The sequence below is a fragment of the Adiantum capillus-veneris genome, chromosome 21 (assembly GCF_014529385.1).
Source record: "Adiantum capillus-veneris isolate H3 chromosome 21, ASM1452938v2, whole genome shotgun sequence".
NCBI lineage: Eukaryota > Viridiplantae > Streptophyta > Polypodiopsida > Polypodiales > Pteridaceae > Adiantum > Adiantum capillus-veneris.
In genome coordinates this window covers 104950474-104968933 of record NC_140951.1, presented here as the reverse complement: position 1 = coordinate 104968933, position 18460 = coordinate 104950474, and the positions used below count along the sequence as shown (strand labels likewise).

General features: G+C 44.2%; 1 protein-coding gene across 2 annotated transcripts in view; it reads left to right on the top strand.

The window, feature by feature from the left end:
• Nucleotides 1-18460, top strand: part of LOC147431471 (uncharacterized) — an 86002-nt gene that overhangs the window by 50586 nt on the left and 16956 nt on the right. The window lies entirely within an intron of this gene.

The following is an 18460-nucleotide window of genomic DNA, read 5'->3' as shown; positions in this document are numbered from 1 at the left end:
GGTACAGACTTTGGGATCCCGAATCCAGAAAGGTTGTCCGCAGCAATGATGTTCACTTTAATGAATCCAAATATCATTCTAAACCAGAGAGGGTTGAGGAGATTAGAAGAGTTGTCTTCCAAGAAGATGGACCTGCACGTGCAAGACAAAATGTCAGAGCTCAAGAGAAGCAAGGACAGGATAGAGTGGAACCACAGGTTGTGGCTGAGCTTGAGCCACCTACTGTGCATAGATCTGGACGTGTCACGCGACCTCCTGATAGGTTTGCTCCATCTATGAACTATGTCATGTTGACTGATTGCAATGAGCCTTCATGTTACAAGGAAGCAATGCAAATGAAGGACTCCGGGAATTGGCAATTGGCCATGCAGTCAGAGATGACAGCTCTGCATAAAAACCAGACATGGAAGCTAGTTAAATTACCACGGGGCAAAAAGGCTCTACCTTGTAAATGGGTTTACAAGTATAAGATCACCGCTCATGATAGTCAGCCAAAGTACAAAGCAAGGCTTGTTGCCAAGGGCTTTAAGCAAGAACAAGGCATTGACTTTGATGAAGTCTTCTCTCCGGTGGTCAAGATGACTACATTGAGATGCTTTCTTGCATTGGTTGCCATATTAGATTTGGTGTTGCACCAAATGGATGTCAAGACAGCGTTCTTGCATGGTGATTTAGATGTGGAAATTTACATGCAACAGCCAGAAGGGTTTGTTGAGAAAGGCAAGGAAGATTGGGTATGCCAGTTGTTAAAGAGTCTTTATGGCTTAAAACAATCACCGAGGGCATGGTACCATAAATTCCACAAGTTTATGCTTTCTCAAGGCTACAAACGTAGTGAGTTCATTCACTGTCTATATACAAAGAAGGCTAAGGATGGTAGTTGGCTGATCCTTATTTTGTATGTGGATGACATGTTGATTGCTGGCAAGCACTTGGAAGAAATTTCAGCTTTGAAGTCAAAGATGGCAAAATCGTTTGACATGAAAGACATGGGTGAGGCAAGTCATATACTTGGTATGCGCATTGAGAGAGACAGATCAAAGAAGTTGATTTGGTTATCTCAAACAGAGTATATTGACAAGGTTTTGCAACGTTTCAATATGGAGAAGGGAAAGGCATTGAGTGTTCCATTGCCACCATATGTGAAACTTAGCAAACAAGATTGTCTTGTGTCTGAGGAAGAACAGGCTGAAATGGATAAGATTCCATATGCGTCTGCAGTGGGTAGTTTGATGTATGCAATGATTGCTACTCGCCCAGACATTGCATTTGCAGTGGGAGTAGTAAGTCGATACATGTCAAACCCAGGCAAGAAACATTGGGAGGCAGTGAAAGGAATATTGAGATACCTGAAAGCTACAAAGAGTATCCGTATATGCTATGGGAGTCAGGAGCTAAGTGTAAAGGGTTTTACAGACTCAGATTATGCAGGTGACTTAGACAACCGAAGGTCTACGTCAGGGTATGTCTTTACATTGGCTGGTGGAGCAGTATCATGGCGTTCTAGATTACAAGATTGTGTTACTCAGTCTACTACAGAGGCTGAATATGTTGCAGCATTAGAGGCATGCAAAGAATCAATTTGGCTTAATCGACTAGTAACAGATTTGGGAATCAAAGAAGAGATGCCTGTGTTATATTGTGATAGTCAAAGTGCTATACAATTGGCTCGCAATCCAGTTTATCACTCAAAGACAAAGCATGTGGATGTGAAGTATCATTTCATCAGGGAAATGCTCGAGGATAAGCAACTTCAGCTTGTCAAAGTTCACACCACAAAAAATCCTGCTGATCTACTTACAAAAGGACTTCCCTCAGAGAGCTTTGCGCATTTTCGCAAGCAATTAGGTGTAGGGTAGTACATCACTTCTCTACATCTCTTGTATATTAGCTTGTATAGTAGCTTCTCTCACACTTAAAGTACCACATTGGACTTTAAGTGGGAGGTTGTTGGGGTATAAAGCCCAATGTGGTCGCCCAGGTGAGTGGGCGGGCCGCCAGGTATGTACACATATTCTTTTGTAAAAACCTAATAGGAACTCACTATGCTCTACACATTACAGTAGAGCGAGTTCACCATATCGTCGTGCTCTTCTTCTCGCACTCTCTCTCGCGTCGCACTTCCGCTCGTACTCCTTCAAAGACTAAGATGCTCCAACTGTGGGGACCTATGGGCTTGGTGGGCCTATCAAGGACCATAGAAGAGGCAAAAAATCTCCTTTACAAGAGTTTCCTCTCTTTTGTGTCTGACTCCCTGCCTACGGCAAAGCTCTCTTTTATCTCTGATGAACTACCCTTTGACGAGTTTCCACAAGGATGGTTACATTAAGAATATGTTGATTTCAATATTAATTAGACACCCGCTCATGATGTCTCAAAGCTCCAAGAAGCAGCGACGTCTTTCTCTCCTGAGACAACCTCGCCAGTGCCCCCTCTTGAACCTGTCAAGGAAGTCAACGTCGGTGACCCTGACAACCCTTAGCCCATTCTTTTAAGTTTTAGTGGCTTGGCTATGGGATCATCCAGCAGTACTCGACCAAGTAGTTTCTTTTATGCACTCTTTCAAGGACGTATTTGCCTCGTCTTACAAAGATTTGGAAGGGATCCTGTCACGGGGACGTGGCAGCTGTTAACTTTAGTTGTTGGTTTCTTTCCAATGGGTTTGTTTTTATTTTTGAGAGCCTCTTCTTGAAGTAGCAAACGGTCGGACATTGTATAACCAATGTGAACGGTAGTTTCACCCGCAGACGGGAAGTGGTCGGCACTGGAATTCGTATAGTAAGAGGATGTCTAGGCTCAGAGCAAGATCATATAGGTCCCCCCGTCGCACTTAGCAAGTTGGTGGATACTAGGAAGTGAACTCAATAAAGACATAAAGTCAAGGTGGGACTACCAACAGAAAGTATCCGACAATTGGGCCACATTACACTTTTGGATGCAATCCCAATGAGGATAGATGGTCAGATGATCACTGGGAGCCCAACGGAATCATTTCCTAAAATTTAGGGAACTGCTATTTTGGGCCGTGAAATGTGTTCGCGTCATTACCTCCGGTATGACTAGGGGAACATTATACAACTCTGCCGTGAAGTCAATTGAGCAACCGTTTGGGAGATTTTTAGGCGGCAAACCCGAAACGGGAAAATGCTTGTAAATGCACCAAGTGGCAATTTTTCATGGACTTGCCTCATGCAGAAAAATGGGCGCTGAAATTGAAGCTGGGAGGAGGCTTTTTTTGGTTCTTGTCATAGGTTAAGAGCTATGGAGTGCTTCCTTTCCCTCTATGTACAGTGTGGTGCCAGGAGTGATGCCCTACACGTTACACACTGCTCTCTCTCTCTCTCCCTTACGTGCAGTTATGTGATGCCCCACAAGAGGGCTTTTCATTTGACTGATGTACAGTTTTGTGGGTTCATGCGCGATTGCCAAGGCAAGAGCCTCTTGCACAGGTACTGGGTTAGCTAGTGGCTAATCCCCCGCAGGTACAGGTGAGTTTGGAGAGGTTTCACGTGAGAAATCTCGTTCGATTCAAAGGGCAAGTAGCCCTACAGTTGCGGGAGCTTGAGGTCTTGCTACAGATGCGACCGGCACGCGAAACAGAGCCCAAAACAGGGAATTACAGCCTGCTGTGTATTTTTGCAGGTTTAGGGTTTTGGCCCTAAACGGTCCCTTATACCCCCAGGAGGTTTGGGGACGCGAGAGGACCGTTGTAGAGGTGATCTGGCGCATTTTCGGGGTAGAAAACCGAGAATTCAGCATGCTGCAGATTCTCGCCAGGTTTTGCAAAGTGTCCGTATGCGTCGGGAAAGTCATCTATTGTGTGGGGATACTGACTGTGAAGCGTCCTAGTACAGTTATGCTACCGAAATCGGGCCAGAACAGGTGTTTCTCAGCCTGGATTATGCGGCCAGCTCGTAGGAGATCAAAGGTTTTATTCCCTCTGTTAAAGAATAAAGAAATACCGAAAGGGGTGCCAATTTTGGGGCCTACAGGTTGTCGGCGTCTGCTTGGGGCATTCTAGCTTCCGAGCCGTGTGTGTATTCAAGTGTTAATTCCCATCGCAGGTTCTTTTTGCAAAGTGCTCTGTGTGTGTGTCTAAAGTAAAGAATTTTGGGTGAAAGCCAAAGCCTACCGCCCCACGGGCTGGTTTCATGGTTCTGTTGCCGGGACATCAATCACTTTTTCCTCAAAGAGTGAGCCTCGGTTGTTTTGGGTAAAGACACAGAGTATAGGAATGCGGGATTACACTATGGCCGACAAAGGGAAGGGCATTATTGAAGGACAGGCAGGAGACTCCTATGGTCTTCGAGACTGGCAAGAGTTCACAGCCACGTCAGTCTGTACCTCCTGTCAGTGTGAATGTCCCTCCAGTAGTACAGGGCTTTATGATTGGGCAACTTGAGGATGATGCGTTCAGGACTCGGTTAGTTGCCGCGGTGAATGTCTTTTCGCAGCTAGTGCAGAACCCAAGGTTTATGGAGTTAGAAGAAGAATCCCACGCTGCCCTCTCTCACGTAGAGCACTCTTGATGCCGGCACTCTGCTGCCGGAAGGAATTCTCACATTTGTACCCTGCTGTCCTGAAAATTCAGCAAGCTTTTACCGCGAAGAAAGTGTCCCAGAAGAGATCTATCGCGACAGAAAAACCTTCTCCACCTCCGAGAGGTGACAGGTAATGAATTTTAGCATTGTCTGCGATGAAGTCCTTGTGTTTTAATGATGCAGGACTGATGCTCGAGTTCCCGGTAAGGGAAGTGAATCACCGAGTTCCCAGCAAAGGGAAGTGATAAACTCCCGGTAAGGGAAGTGAATTGGTGATATGGAGTTATCTCGTGAGTTCCTGGTAAGGGAAGTGAATCATTGAGTTCCCGGCAAGGGAAGTGATCTGATGACATAGTTCCCAGCAAGGGAAGTGAACGGATGAATGAGTTTGAAAGGTGATGATTTTCAGCTTTGATTATGATAAGAATCTTGTGTTTTAGTGCTGCAGGAATGCTTGTCTCCTAAGTTCCCAAAGGGGAAAGACACGAGTTCTCGTAAGGGAAAGACAAAAGTTCCTGTAAGGGAAAGATATGAGTTTCCCGCAAGGGAAGGTAACGAGCTCCCGCGAGGGAAAGTAATGAGTTCCCGGTAAGGGAAGTGATAAGATGAGAAGGAGTTCTCTCCTAAGTTCCCGGAAAGGGGAAGTGATTAGTTCCCGGTAAGGGAAGGAACGACCATCGAGTCAGAGATTTAGAACGGAGGGGTTTTCTCTGGTTCTTGTGCTTGTAAAAAGATTCTCCCTAATAAAGGATTCTCTTTAAGGGGGGGGACTAGACCATCTTTTGGTCCCCAGTACTGTGTCGATCTTCTCACTCTCTCTCTCTCTCTATTTATTTCTCTCTATATCCTTTGGCTTCAATTTTCAGTGATAAATTCTATTTATCCGAGTATATTTTATATTGTTATGCGCTCCCGTTTGTGACAGCATCATGCCAAACCCCATGTATGGTAGTATCGGCATGCAATTGGGTTTTCAGAGCAACCACGGCCAGTTTGGGGTGCCACAGGGTCATTTTGGCATGGCTCGTTTTTCCTGGACAGCAGCCAGATATCGCACCTCTGACGCAAAATGTGAATGGCCAAGATGTGCCGATCATGCCTACTACAGTGCCCATGTTGCAGACCATTCCTTATGATAACTTGGGGGCACTAGAGAAGTTGAAAGCTTACAAAGAAGGTGGTGTAGCTGTAAAGTTCAGTACCTTCAGTGGTTTCGAGGATAAGACAAAGGCTTTCACTTTCCTCCAGCAGTTTGATACAGCTTATGCAAGAGGGAATTGTACAGAGGCCTCGAAAGTCAGGAAAGCTGCCACTTTCTTAAAGGACAATGCGCTTACATGGTGGATGACATTGTTAATGCAAGGGCAGGCACCCGCCACTTGGGTTTACTTCAAGCAAATGTTTTCATCTGCTTGGCTGTCAAATGAATTTGAAGACGACGTCATGATAGATTGGCACCAGCTTACTTCAGCTCCATGCAAGAGCTTGCTGGAGTACAATAGGAGGTTTTGTAAAGCGTTACTCTTAGTGACCTCCTACAAATTTGTGCCATTGACAGAGCAGATAGAGAAGTACTGTTGTGGGCTGCCTAAAGGGCTTCGTGATTACTGTACCAAGAACAGAGTGGCTACCCTCACTCAGCTTATGGAAGTTGCGGACACTGGTCTTGCCTTGTTGAAAGGAGAGGACAGTGGGTTTCTGAGCAACGAGAAAGGAGGGCAGCAAAAGAAAAATTCAGCGAAGAAGCCCTTAGTGAAAACGGCTCCTGATGCGTCACAGGGGTCGGAAAAGGCCACCAAAGACAAGGATTCAACCGGGATTCTGGAGCGCAGGCAAAGAAACAGAAAAGGAAGCCTTTTGTGCGCAAGTCGCTCGAGGAAAAGAAGGTCCTAATGGCTGAAAACAAATGCTTTATATGCGAGCAGCCTGGTCACTTTGCTACCAATTATCCACAGAGGAAAAGACCAGCTGACTCTGATGATAAAGAAGACCAGAAAGGCAAGAAGCCAAAACCCACGGCAGGTTTAGTGCCAGACATGGTGGGTGCAAGCCCAGTACAGATGCCAGTGAGTTATGCAGGGCATGGGGTAAAGTTAGGGATCAGACGGCACTCATCTTCTTTGATCAAGGTGCCAAAGCCAACTTCATCTCACCAGAGTTAGCTATGAAGCTGGGCATCAGAGCTGAAGAGATGGGGTACACAGCAGAGGAAGGGTTGGCATGTCTTGGCCACTTAGAGTGTGTTACTCCCATCATTGGAAAGCTGCGTCTGCATATCGAGTCATATGTGGACACAGAAGAGTTCTACATCATGCCGCTAGAAGGATGTGACGCCTTGTTGGGGATCCCGTGGATGTTCTGAGTGCATGGAGTCTTGGATGCCTACAACAAAAAGATCATTGTACAGCATAGGGGCAAAACCCACATCTTGGATGTAAAGCTTAAAGGAGAGTCAGTCCCTATTGTATATGCTTCTGCTATCACTTCTGTAATAAAGAATCATCTTTCTGTGTACTTGATTTTTGCACATCATGTCTCAGATAGTGATCAGTCAAATTTATCTGTGTTAGATAAAGAAAGGTCAGCATTTTTGCAAAAGTTTAGTGACTTGTTTTTTTGATTCATTACCGTCGCAATTGCCGCCAGAGAGACCTGAGGACCATCGGATTGATTTGGTGCCAGGGTGTAGCCCACTAAATAGACCTCCCTACAGGGTTAGCGCGGCGCAGCAGAAAGAGATTATGGGCCAGGTTGAGGAGTTATTAGAGAAGGGGCTGATTCAGCCTAGTACTTCACCCTTTTGCTCCCCAGTGCTCCTAGTGCAAAAAAAGGATGGCTCATGGCGCATGTGTATTGATTACCGTGCGTTGAATAAGAATACCATCAAGAATAGGTTTCCTATTCCTAGAATTAATGATATTCTCGATCGTTTAGAGGGTGCTGCAATTTTCAGCAGGATAGACCTTAAGAGTGGGTACCATCAGATTCGTATAAGGCCAGAGAATGTGCACAAGACTGCGTTTAGAACGACATTTGGTCTTTATGAGTTTGTAGTGATGTCGTTTGGGCTAACTAATACTCTTGCCACGTTCAACAGAATGATGGACCAGATTTTCCGCTCGCATCAACAGTTTGTTGGGACGTTCTTTGATGACATGATAGTCTATTTGAAGAATGAAGAGGAGCATAGGCGTCACTTGACCATTGTGTTTGAAGAGCTGCACAGTCACAGGTTACTCGTCAATCCTAAAAAAAGTGAATTCTTCCTCGAAGAGATCCACTTTCTTGGCCACATAGTCTTAAAGGATGGTGTCAGAATGGATCCCGCAAAGGTCGAAGCTATTAAGACATGGCCAGACTTGAAGACTGTGCACAATGTCAGAAGCTTCTTGGGATTATGTTCCTACTATAGAAGGTTTATCAAAAATTTTGCAGAGATAGCATCGCCTCTTCACGCTTTGCAAAAGAAAGAGGTCACTTTCAGATGGACCCAAAAAGAGATTTCAGCTTTTAGTCTCTTAAAGGAAAAGTTGACTTCAGATCCAGTAATTGTTTTGCCAGATCTCAAGAAGTCATTTGTGGTCGAGTGTGACGCGTGTGGCAGTAGCATCGGAGCAGTGCTAATGCAAGATGGACGGGTAGTAGCATATGAAAGCCGAATTTTGCAAGGGCCAGAGAGAACTATGCAATTCTATGAGAAAGAACTGTTGGCCGTGATTCATGCGCTTTCTAGCTGGAAGCACTACCTCTTAGGTGCTGATTTTGTTGTCCAAACAGATCATCAGACCTTGCGATACTTCTTGACACAGTCAAAGTTATCCGAAAAGCATATGCAATGGGCAAACATTCTTTCCATGTTCCACTTTCAGATTATGCACGTGGAAGGCGAGAAGAATGTTGTGGCTGATGCGTTATCAAGAAAGCCACAAATTTCAGCTGTGTCAATTCCTTATCGTCATGAGCTAGATGACATGAAGGAGCAGTATACTGCTGACGAAGATTTTGCAAGGATCTTTGAACAGTTACAAGAGGGGCAACATCATGAGCACTACCTCCTCAGAGATGGTTTTATGATGATGCATGGCAGACTTTATGTCACAAGGCCACTGCGACATAAGGTCATGGAAGAGAGTCATGTCCCACCGTATGCAGGACATCGTGGTATTGATGCGACAGTTAAAGCGGTAGAGACATTCTTCTATTGGCCTACCTTGAGGAGAGATGTGGATGCCTTTGTACGAGCATGCTTAATTTGCCAAAAGGTCAAGTTTGACAGGCAACAGGCACCAGGGTTGTTACAACCACTGCCGATTCCGGATAAGCCATGGGAAAGCATTGCTATGGACTTTATCTTTGATCTTCCAAGAACGCCAACACGGAATGATGGTATATGGACCATTATCTGCAGGTTCAGCAAGCAGGCCCATTTTATTCGTGTCAGGAAAAAGATAAAATCTGATCAGATGGCACGCTTGTTCATGTACAATGTGTTTAAGTACCATGGTATGCCACAATCAATTATCAGTGATCGTGATCCTTGCATGACCAGTTTGTTCTGGAGAGGATTGTTTGAGAACATGGGCACTACGCTCAAGTTCTCGTCTTCGTTTCATCCTCAAACTGATGGACAGTCAGAAGAGGCTAATTCTATTGTCTTAGATCTTTTGAAATGCTATGTGTCAGATAATAAAGGCAAGTGGCAACAGTATTTTCCTATGCTTGAATATGTATACAATAATACGATGCATTTGTCTACTGGCAAAGCACCTTTTGAGATTGTTGAAGGCGGCAAGAAGGTTCCTCCCATTTTGCATGCAAAGGACAAGATCTTTGAGGCAGATCGATATGTTGAGAACACGGATGAAATGTACAAGAAAATTAAAGTTGCCTTGGAGAAGACTCACGCAAAACAGAAAAAGGTTGCTGATCGCCACCTTCGTGAATTGCTGTTATCACTTGGTGATTGGGTTCTGTTAAGGTTCGAAAAGGCAAGGTTAAAGAAGATGAAGGGCAAGGAACGGCTATTTCCTAAGCTCAGCATGCGTTAAACTATGGGCCTTTTCAAGTGCTTGACAAGATCAGCGATGTGGCTTACAGGCTGAAATTGCCTGATGCATGGAAGATTCATAATGCGTTTCACGTGAGTCTTCTAAGACCCTTCGTGGGTGATGTGCCAGAAGATATGCCAGATGAGGATCAGCCAAAAGTTGAAGAACTTGATGAGATCCTGGTACCTAAGCAAGTTTTGGCACATAAGGACAAAAAAGTTAAAGGACAAGTTGCAAGACGCTATTTGGTGAAGTTCAAGAACTATCCGCCTATGGATGCAAAGTGGATGGAAGAGCATGAACTGTCAGAGTCACCAAATGTATTGCAGCTTTACCTTGAAGCCTTTGGGTTACAACCTACCTATGCCCCAACCCAACATTTGGGCCATATTACACTTTTGGCTCCCAGTGGATAGATGGTCATACCGGAGGTAATGACGCGAACACATTTCACGCCCCAAAATAGCAGTTCCCTAAATTTTAGGAAAGGATTCCGTTGGGCTCCCAGTGGTCATCTGACCATCTATCGGACATTTGGGCCATATTACACTTTTGGATGCAGTCCCAATGAGGATAGATGGTCAGATGACCACTGGGAGCCCAACGGAATCATTTCCTAAAATTTAGGGAACTGCTATTTTGGGCCGTAAAATGTGTTCACGTCATTACCTTCGATATGACTAGGGGAACATTTTACAACTCTGCCGCGAAGTCAACTGAGCAACCAGTCGGGAGATTTTTAGGCGGCAAACCCGAAACGGAAAAATGCGCCAAGTGGCAATTTTTCATGGACTTGCCTCATGCAAAAAAATGGGCGCTGAAATTTAAGCTGGGAGGAGGCTCTTTTTGGTTTTTGTCACAGGTTAAGAGCTATAGAGTGCTTCTTTTCCCTCTATGTACAGTGTGGTGCTAGGAGTGATGCCCTGCACGCTACACACTGCTCTCTCTCTCCCTTACGTGCATTTATGTGATGCCCCACAAGAGGGCTTTTCATTTGATTGATGTAGAGTTGTGTGGGTTCATGCGCGATTGCCTAGGCAAGACAGGTACTGGGTTAGCTAGTGGCTGATCCCCCGTAGGTACAGGTGAATTTGGAGAGGTTTCACGTGAGAAATCTCGTCCGATTCAAAGGGCGAGTAGCCCTACAGGTGCAGGAGCTCGAGGTCTTGCTACAGATGCGACCGGCACGCGAAACGGAGCCCAAAACAGGGAATTACAGCCTGCTGTGTATTTTGCAAGTTTAGGGTTTTGGCCCTAAACGGTCCCTAATACCACCAAGAGGGCCATTCTGAGGTGGCCTCCCCCAATCAACCTCAAGGGTGTTCAGAGCTTTGTAGACCACACCGGTTATCATCGGAGGTTCATTCATTTGTATGCTGACGTTGCCCAACCCTTGACCCGCCTGATCATTGTTGCTATACCCTTTCAGTGGTCCAAGGCTGAGGCCCAATCTTTTGCTTACCTAAAGAATCGCCTGACTGAGGCACCTATTTTACTTGCCCCAGATTCATATCTATAACCGACTAGTACACGGTAGAGGGCGGTACTAATTCAATTACCTGTTAATTTCTCACAGAGGATTGAGAAGAAGAGAGAACACAGACGCATCCGGCAACTAGAATGTCACTATGAACAAGAAAACCGACACCTTGTAGGCCCCAAGACTGGCGCCCCTTTTGGTATTTCTTTATTCAAAACGACCCGAACGCTTAGACCAAACCCTCGCCAAGCTGTCCAAACCTGTCAAGGGCAGCAATTGCAAGTTTTCAACACCATTTCGGTAGCATGACGGCGCCAAAATCTTTGTAGGTCAAAAGTACAAGCCTAGGACGCATTCCCTTGCATTTTAGAAGCTTCCCAGTGAGCTGTAAGTAAATTTCAACATGCTGTAAATTTCTGTTTTTGGTCACTGACGGGTGCCCAAACTCCTGTATAACCACCCCAAGGCTTCCATGGTGCTATCTTGTAGTTTAGGTGCAAAACCCTAAACCTGCAAATATACGCAGCAAGCTGTAATTCTCTGTTTTGGATCATTTTGAGCAAAGCAAACACGTCTATGAGTGTTTCAAGAGCTCCCGCACACATTAGAACACTTCCCCTTTGATTTGGACGAGTTTTCACGCGAGAAGACTCTCCTATTTCGCAATTTGTCGTGATGAACTATGCGTACCTGTGGGGGATTAGCAATTAGCTAATCCAGTCCCAGTTCAGAAGGCTCCTGCCTTGGCTAACACGCATAAAACCCACAAGACTGTACAGTCTCATCTGAGGAGCCCAACTAGTGAGGCATTACCATATGCTTCTTGGATGCTGAGTTGGTTGGTAGGTGGCTCTCCTTCAGCCGTGTCCACTATGCCCCTTATGGTAACCCCTCCCAACTTATAAAGTTGTCAGTGATTTACCGAATGGCCCAAATTCTATTTAGGCGTACACAAGCTTCCATACTCATCAGAATTCAGTGCTAACTCGCTTGACTAGTCCCCGATTGACCAACCTAGATTCCCGATGTGAGAGCAATGTCCACTTGCACGTTCTCAAGGGTTTCAGGGAAAACAAGTAAAAATATAATAAAGAAAAATATGTAGTACATATTTAAAGAAGGCAACAGGAAAAATACACCTCTTGGTGACATACCCCACCCTTGAAATACTGCAAGCAACCTCGCTTGCATGCCAATAATACTTGCTGATATTTCCTAATATCACATATATTCTAGGATGGGAAACAATGGTATAGATGCTTCCGGAAATGTAGCGTTGGACGATTAACAATCCCACCAACCTGGCTATCACACATATATCAAACATAGAAGTCTTCCGGTGTATTTTCAACTACAAACTTCTGCACTCAAATTGGGTGTGGAAAGAGTAGATAACAATTGCTTAACTACTCCTTTGAGTATCATGAACTCACATTGCCCCATAGAGCCATATCAAGTCACAGTGGGTTCCATTTGAAAGATTTCAAGATATAGTTACAATAACTAAGGTGAATCAACCAATTTAGATTCTTCCATCCATTTGGCATCAAAAGGTGGATAGTTCTTGAATTTCCACCAAGTAGCGTCTTGCAACCTTTCCTCTAACCTTCCTTTCCTTATGTGCCAATATCTCTTCAGGAATAAGAATGTCATCCAATTTTTCATATTCTTTGGCACATCACCAACAAAGGGCCTTAGAAGGGTGACATGAATAGCATCATGTATCTTCCAGCCTTTTGGTAGCTTCAACCTGTAAGCTACATGGCTGATCTTATCCGAGATCTAAAAAGGACCATAAAATAGCATATTGAGCTTTGGAAACAAACGTTTCTTGTCTTTCCTTTTCCTTAACCTGGCCTTTTTAAAGCGCAAAAGTACCAGATCACCAAGTGAAAATACAAGTTCACAACAGTGACAATCAGCGGCTTTCTTTTGCTTACTCGTCTCCCTCAAATATCTCGTCCTTAGTGTGCAAAATGGGTAGGACTTTCTTCCCTCCTTCCTCTATCGCAAATGGCACTTTGTTGATGTATGCATAGTGTTATTGTAAGCATATTCAACCAATGGTAGATAGTGTTCCCAAGTTGCTTTGTGTTGTGACGCATAACATTTGAGCATATCTAGGACAATAGAATTTGCGTCTTTTGATTGTCTATCAGCTTGTGGACGAAACGAAGTGAGCAATGTAGTGTAGCGCCCATGTTCTCAAAACAATGCTTTCTAGAAAAGACTCGTCATATGTGGATCCATGTCACTGACAATTGACTTGGGCATCCTGTGATACTTAAAGATATTGCTCATAAATATTTTGTTCTGGCTTTATCTTCTTCCTTATAGAAATGAAATAAGCCTGCTTATTGAACCTAAAAATGATAGTCCAAATCCCATCATTGGCTGTTTGCACTCTTGGAAGATCAAAGAGAAAGTCCATGGCTATGCTTTCCCATGGTCTATCAGGAATTGGCAATGGTTACAACAATCCTAGTTGCTTTTGCGTGTTAAATTTGACTTTTTGGCATACTAGGCATGATCTTACAAATGTGTCAACATCTTGGAGTAAAGTTGGCCAATAAAAGACTACCTCAACCGCTTTCACTATCACATCAATTCCACGATGCCCAGCATATGGTGGAGCATGACTTTCCATTAAGACCTTTGGCCATAAGTGATTAGTAAGGCATAACTTTCCATGCATCTTGACAAAGTCACTCTTAGTGTTCATGATGTTGCCTATCAACAAGTTGATCATAAATTCTTGCAAAATCTGAATCTTCAGCATATCGTGTCTTCATTTCGTCTAGTTCACAACGGTATGAAATTGACACTACTGAAATTTGGGCCTTTCGAGACAACGCATCAACCACCACATTCTTTTTCCCTTCCACATGTACAATCTGAAAATGGAACATCGACAAGATGTTTACCCATCGCATGTATTTCTCTGACAACTTTTTTTGTGTGAGAAAGTATCGCAAGCTTTGTTAATATGTTTGGACAACAAAATCAGCCCCTAGTAGATAGTGTTTGCAACTAGTGAGAGCGTGAATTATTGCCAACAATTCATTCTCATAAACTTGTAAGTTCTTTTCGGCCTCCAAGAGAATTCGACTCTCATATGCCACTACTTGACCACTTTGCATTAGAACTACACCAAGGTTGTTCCCACATGCATCACATTGAACCACAAAAGGTTTCAAAAGATGCGGCAAAATGATTACCGGATCCGAAGTCAACTTTTCTTTCAAGTGTTTGAAGGCTTTGGCTGTCCACTTGAAAGTAACTCCCTTCCCTTGTAGTGCATGGAGTGGAGAAGCAATCCCAACAAAATTTTGAATAAACCTCTTGTAATAAGAATATAAGCCTAGAAAGCTTTGAATGTCATGAACGGACTTCAAATCTGGCCATGACTTAATTGCTTCTATTTTAGCAGGATCCATATATACCCCATCCTTGGAAACAATGTGCCCAAGAAAGTGAATGTCTTCCAAAAGGATTTTCTTCGCAGTAATGAGTACCATGTTCTTGTGTATCTCATTGAAAACTGGAGTTAGATGATCCCTATTCTCCTCTTCAGACTTTGAAAAGACAATCATGTCATCAAAGAATGTACCCACGAAGTTTCCATGTGGTCTAAAAATTATGTTCATCGTTCTATTAAACGTGGTAGGAGCATTTGTGAGACCGACCGGCATGACAAGAAACTCATAGAGACCAAATGTTGTCCTGAAAGCAGTCTTATGGACATCTTCTGGCCTAATGCGTATCTGATGGTACCCACTCTTTGAATCTATCTTGCCAAACAGTCTTATGGACATCTTCAGGCCTAATGCATATCTGATGGTACCCATCAAATGTTGTCCTGAAAGCAGTCTTATGGACATCTTTTGGCCTAATGTGTATCTGATGGTACCCACTCTTTAGGTCTATCCTGGTAAACAGTGACGCTCCCTCAAGTCGATCAAGAATGTTATCTATCCTCGGTATGGGGAACCTGTTCTTGGTATTCTTATTCAAAGCGTGGTAGTCAATGCACATGTGCCATGAACCATTCTTCTTTTGCACTAGGAGTACAAGCAAACAAACAGGGGATGAACAGGACTGAATCAGCCCCTTCTCTAAAAGCTCGTTGACTTGACTCATAATCTCTTTCTACTAGGTTGCACTAACCTCATATGGTGGCCTGTTTGGTGGACTACAACTTGGCACAAGATCTATGCTATAACAAACTTGGAAACCCCAAGTCAAGATTCTACCGCGACACAACAGAGATTCACTTCAAAACATTTCACAAAGACGACACGCCCCGGCGTAGTTGCGTGCCAAGAGGTATTGGCCCCAAAGACTGGCGCCCCTTTCGGTATTTCTTTTTATATTAATCTATGTTCAGAGTACAAGAGAGTAGGCAGGTGCTCACTCTCAGACTTTGTGTCCAGATGCCCTGAGAAGTGAGGCCTTGCCCACTTATTTATAGGCACAAGGGATGCCCAAAAGCAGAGCCCCAAAATCTCAAACTCAAAAGCAACTTCAATCCAAAAGCTGCCAGCAAAATTTACGCAGATCCGTACGGAACCACATCAGCATTGTCATCGCAATTTGTGGCGTCCGTACAGTTGCCACGTGTCAGTACGAATTCCGGTGCTTTTTTTGGGACTGTCCGTACAATCAGCCTGTCGACGCAATTCTGGGTATCTGCAGGCTGCCACGTCATCATTTTGTGACATACCCCCCTCTTGAAAGAATTGTAATTGCCCTCAATTACGCTGCAAAACAAACAGAGGCCATAAACTATCTTAGTAGGAACTGATTGTTAGTACCGAAGCACTAGGAAAACATATCTAGCACATGTACCAGTCGACAGTTACATCACCGGACATCACAGGACATCACTTGACATTACAGGACATCACATGAGAAATCACATTCAAATTCATTCCAAATCTCAGACCATGATTAATCGGCAACGTATTTAGTAATCGCATCTAGATCCAGTCGAGACCTCACAGATGCCCAATTAACTAATCCTTATTGCAATCATGTCTATAGAGATTTATGAGACCTAAACGGTGCAGTTATTTCGTCTTTCAGTTCCTACACTCAAACAAGTCAAGTACAAATCAATCAGTATCATTTTCATTTTCGGGAATTCTAGTTCATAAAGTCATACAGCAGAATACAATTAGCCTAGCAGTATCCCTAAAACCCAAAGTGACATCAGTGACTCTATATCAAAAATCGGGGTAATCTGTTGACAAAGGAGCGGAGCAACTCCCCTCTTGTGCAAGCCCACTGTACTAGATTCACCCATGCTGAAATCGGGGTTCTATCGGAGTAGGCTATGCTAAACCGAATGCTTCAAGGTAAAGTTCCACAATCTGAGGAGTATCTGCTAGGTCCTCCTCCTCCATCCACTTCGCATCCAATGCAGGATAGTTCTTGAATTTAACCAAGAACCGCCTAATCACTTTACCTTTAATCTTTCTATCTTTATGTGCCAATTTCTGTACTAGAACGAGTATCTCCTCGCTTTCCTCCACTTCGGGTTGCTCATCTGGCTCCCCATCATCGGGCACATCGCCTTTAAAAGGCTTCAAGAGGCTCACATGAAAAGCATTGTGAATCTTTGAAGTATCGGGCAGCTGGAAAGGTCCATAGTATCTCATGCTAAACTTTGGAAAAAGCCGTTCCTTTCCCTTTTTCTTTCTTAGGCGTGCCTTCTCAAAACGTAAGAGCATCCAATCGTCTTCCTTTAATTTCGAATCGCGACGGTGTCGATCTGCTGCCTTTTGTGTCTTTCCTGAGATTTCGCTAAAGCCTCCCGGACCTTGGCAAAAGCAGTGTCCAAGTCCCTGGTGTACTAGTCGGCTTCAAAAATCTTATCTTTCGTGCTAAGGGTGGAACCTTCCTTCGTAGCACCTTCAAGAATCTCAAATGGTGCCTTCCCTGTCGAAGAGTGGGTCGTGTTATTGTAGGCAAATTCCACCCAAGGGCAAAAAAATTTCCCATTGAGTCTTCTGATCAGAAATGTAAGACTTCAATAAATCCAGTACGACTGAATTTGCAATCTCAAATTGCCCATCTGTTTGTGGGTGGAAAGATGACGAGAAGTGCTACCGTGTGCCAATGTTCTCCCAAATAGCCTTCCAAAACAAACTCGTGAATCGGGGATCTCTGTCAGAGACTATTGTCTCAGGCATGCCATGTAATCGAAATATCTAGGCAATGAACAGTCTCGCTAAATGGTCCGGCTTGATTGTTTTCTTCTTCACACTAGAATGAAATGAGCTTGCTTGCTAAATCTGTCAATAACAGTCCAGATGCCATCGTGCCCACTCTGTCTTCGGGAGATCAAAAAATGAAATCCATAGCAATACTTCCCAGGGGCGGGTGGGAATGGGTAAAGGCTATAACAATCCCTGTGCTTTATGCCTGTCAAACTTGACCTTCTGGCATACCAAGCAACTGCGTACAAAGTTGTCCACATCCTTCTTGAGTCTCGGCCAAAAGAAGTAACGCTCCACACCTTTGAAGGTGATGTCAATACCGTGATGACCCGTAAAAGGTGGACAATGGTATTCAGTTAAAACATTTTCCCTCAATGGCTGTGTAACGCACAACATCGTTTTCTTCATCAAGTAGCCATCCCGTATGGAATATCCCGCTACTACCTCCCCATTCTGTATTCGAGTGAATACATCAGAAAATCCTGGATCTGTGGCGTATTGATCGACCATGTCCTCGAAGCTTCTATGGTGAATCGCGGAAATAGCCTAGACTAACGGCTTCCGGGACAAAGCATCTGCCACCCAGTTCTTCTGTCCCTGAACATGGACAATCTGGAAGTGAAATTGTGACAAGATGTTAGCCCACCGCATCTGCTTTTCCGAAAGCTGCTTCTGTCACAATAAGTAGCGTAAACTCTAATGAAGGGGCGGAAATAGCCAAGACTAACGGCTTCCCGGACAAAGCATCTGCCACCAAGTTCTTCTGTCCCTAAACACGGACAATCTGGAAGTGAAACAACCGCATCTGCTTTTCCAAAAGCTGCTTCTGTGACAAGAAGTAGCGTAAACTCTAATGATCAGTGAATCGGCTCCGAGTAGGTAATGTCGCCACTGAGTAAGAGCATGGATAACCGCCAAAAGCTCTTTCTCGTAAATCTGTGTTGTCAATTCCGGTCTTAAAAACAATTAGCTCTCATAGGCAATGACATGGCCTTCTTGCATTAAGACCGCACCCAAACTACGACCACAAGTGTAATAGACTTGGACACTCCAAGTCAAAAATCAATCTCGACAGCACCAAATAACCACTTCAAAACAATTCACAGATCACAATAGATTTGCACTGGCCCGGCGGAGTTCCGTGCCTAGAGATATTGGCCCCAAAGACTG